The 3,610-nt window shown below is 37.8% G+C and overlaps 1 protein-coding gene across 1 annotated transcript in view; it reads right to left on the bottom strand.

The window, feature by feature from the left end:
- Positions 1-3,610, bottom strand: part of PKHD1 (polycystic kidney and hepatic disease 1 (autosomal recessive)) — an 866,042-nt gene that overhangs the window by 410,672 nt on the left and 451,760 nt on the right. The window lies entirely within an intron of this gene.

The raw sequence follows: 3,610 nt of genomic DNA, 5'->3' as shown, positions 1-3,610 counted from the left end.
CTTAAAAGACTTAAGAAATGGAGAACTTTCTTTTGAGAAAAAGAATTTGAAAAGACACTTCATCAAAGAGAATACAGAGATGGCAAATAACCACAAAAGGAAAATTACTATAAATAAATATACTATCACTGTCAATGAGTTGAATTTTAATCACAATAACCCGCCACTGGGTTTCCAGGGCTGAGAATGTTAATGGAAGGAAACTTCTCTTGTATCTATCTCCTCCAGAGTCCCACGGGACTTACTAGTCCTACTAGGGACTTCAAGCTATTTTATTAGCATACAATACACTGTGTACAATGTCACTGCGAGATACACTGAATATCTATTAACCCATAAATTAAACTCATTGCCATCAACTCAATTCCAATCAATACCTAGCTTTTAGAATAGAGTAGAACTCCCAAATACGTTTCAATTATTTCAAAGCTTTACAGAAGCAGGCTGCCACAATTTTCTCCTGCAGAGCAACTTGTGCAGAGTGAATGGTTGGTTAAATCTCTGAACTTTCTTTCAGTTAGGAACCAATCACTTAACCACCCTTCATTTCTCACATCCTTATAGTTACTGATGTTTGGTGCCATTGATTTAATAGGACTCATAGCAACCCTATGATAACAGATCTGATCTCTGCCTTATCTTGTGTCAACCTCACAATCTCTGACACGCTTGAGCTTATTGCTGCAGTCACTCTAACAATTCACCCAGTTGAGGGTCTTCCTCTCTTTCACTGTCCCTTCACCTTTCCAAGAATGAAGTCCTTTTCCAAAGAAAAGTCTCTCCTAGCAACATGTCCAAAGTATGTGAGACAAAACTTTGCCTCCAGGGCACACTCTGGCTGCATCTTCTCCAAGACATATCTGTTTATTCCGTTGGCAGTCCACTGGATACTCAGTACCCTTATCCAACATCCTTCAAAGGCATTAAGTCTTCTTTTTCTTTATTCATAATCCTTATTCACATCTAGCTTTCAGTATACCAAGTGATTGAGAAGACCGTGATTTGAATTAGGTACACTTGAATCCTCAAACTAACATTATTGTCCTCAGTAATTTGGAGAGGTTCCTGACTTCAGACTTTCCCACTGCAATATGTCTTCAGATCTCCTGATGCTGGTAACAAGTTTAACCAAGTGGACCCAAACAAGATGAAATTGTTGAGAGTTTCAATTTTTTTCTCTATCATGATAGCACCATAAGTTTAGTGGTGAGAATTTTTGTTTTGTTGATGTTGAGTTGCAATCCATATTGAAGACTGCAGTGTTTTATTTTCTGCAGCAAATGTTTCAGGTCCTCATTTTCAGCAAGTAAACTTGTGTTACCTACATATTGAAGGTTATTAATGAGACTTTCTCTGATCCTGATGCCACATTCTTCATCATAGAGTCCAACCTCTCCAATAATTTTCTCAGCATACAGATTGAATATATACAGGAAAAGGATATAACCCCAAACCACACATTTCTTAATCTGAAACCATGTTGTGTTCCCTTGCTCTATTTGGACAACAGTTTCTTGGTCTATGTATAGGTTTTGTATATGCATAATTAATTGTTCTGGGATTACCATTATTCTCATTGTTAGCCATAATTTGTTATGATTCACAATAAAATGCCTTTCCATAGTCAATAAAGCACGAACAGACAATTTTTTCTGGTATATTTTGCTTTCAGTGAGGATCCATCTGACATCAGCAATGATATCCCTGATGCTAAGCCCTCTTCTAAATCCAGCTAAATTCCACCTAAATTCTATCATTTTTCTATGTACTGTTATAGCTGTTTTTGAATGATCCTCAAAAGTATTTGGCTTGCATGTATTGTTAACCATATTGTTCAATAATTTCCACATTCTGCAGGGTCACCTTTCTTGGGAATGGAAACTAATATGGATTTCTATCAGTCAGTCAGCCAGGCAGCAGTCTTCCAAATTTCCTGGCATATACTGGCGAGTACATCCAGGGCTACATCTGTCATTTGAAATATGTCAATTTGTACCTCATTGAATCCTGGGGCCATATTGTTTTGCCAATGCCATCATTGCAGCTTCAACTTCTTCCTTTCTTACAATTAGCTCTTGATAATGATACTTTCTGAAATATTTCAGCATTGGCCAGTTCTTTTTGTGTATGTGATTCTGTGTATTCCATCCATCTTCTTTTCATGATTTCTGAATCATTCAAACTTTTGCTTAGAACATCTCTAAGTTTTACAACTTGAGGTTTAAAACTGGTTTTCACTTCTTGTAGCTTAAGAAATGCTAAAAGAGGACACAGCTGGACCATGCCCAGAACTCCAGTTCTGAAGCCAAAGCCCTGTGGCCTGAACACCTGATACCAACACCTGTGCCAGGACACACACTGGGGCCTGATGCAACATGTGCTGGGATCTGACGTGACACACACCTGGAGTGAAGTGCGCCTGGAGCAATGTGTACTGGGAGTAACACAGGCCAGGAGTGACACATATTGTGATCAATACTGGAACATGAGTAAGGTACGTGGGGAGAGGGGTTGTCACTGCTGTTTGGCTGGATCACGTGGGATGTCTTAAGCCCAATCAGAGGGAAGTGAAACAGCTGGAGCTCATTCTTTAAGGGAAAACCAAGGATTCCCTACACAAGCCCAAAGCAAGATGTCAGCCCTGAAAAGTAACACGGTATCAATGGATTTCCTGAAGCCAGAAAGTCTGATAAAACTTTCTGACCAGAATTTAAAAGAACAATTATTGAACATTTTCAATGGGTGAAAGACAAACTTGAAGAATCAAAGAACACTGCAAGCAAAAACTAGGAGGAGCTTTAAAAACCAATCCAAAACAATGCAGATAAAACAAACGAGGCATTAGAGACCCTGGGGAAACAAGAAATCACAATCCAAACTATGAGGACCAATATTTTAGATGTTATCAAAATGATGGAGCGACACATGAATAGGACTGAAGAGATAGATCACAGAACCATTGAAATAGAAGATAGACTTGTCACCACTGATATGCTACAACAAAAAGTAGAATCAAAAAGGAAGGAAAAAGAAGAAAATCTAAGAATAATGTGGGATATCATCAAGAGAAATAACATGTACAAAATCGGAATCCCAGAACAGGCAGAAACAACTAAAGGCCCTGACAAAGTTGTGGAAGAATTATTTGAAGAAAACATTCCATGAATAATGAAGAGTGAGAAAATATATATATTCAAGAAGTTGAGTGAACACCATCTAGACTAGATCCCAAAAGAAAAACACCAAGTCATATCATTGTCAAATTTGCCAGAACCAAAGATAAGGAGAGAATTCTGAAAGCAGGAAAGGAAAAACAGAGAGTAACCTATAAAGGGGAACAAATAAGATCATGTGCCAAATTCTCAGAAGAAACCATGTGAGGGAAGAAGAAAATGGAATAACTTATCCAATCAAGAATATTGTAACCAGCAAAATTGTCCATCAAATATGAAGGAGAGATCAAGATATTCCCAGTAAAACAGAACCTAAGGAAGTTTTAAAAAACAAGACCAATATTGCAGAAATACTGAGAGATGTGCCACAGAAAGCAGGATGGACCAAAGTAACTAGTAACAACACCAAAAAAACTCAACAAAATGATAGCAACGAA

This window comes from Elephantulus edwardii, unplaced genomic scaffold (assembly GCF_000299155.1).
Source record: "Elephantulus edwardii isolate Elephantulus edwardi_28Jun2011 unplaced genomic scaffold, EleEdw1.0 scaffold00017, whole genome shotgun sequence".
NCBI classification, from domain to species: Eukaryota; Metazoa; Chordata; class Mammalia; order Macroscelidea; family Macroscelididae; genus Elephantulus; species Elephantulus edwardii.
Note: the sequence above shows the minus strand (reverse complement) of the source record. Positions and strands in the feature narration are given on the sequence as shown.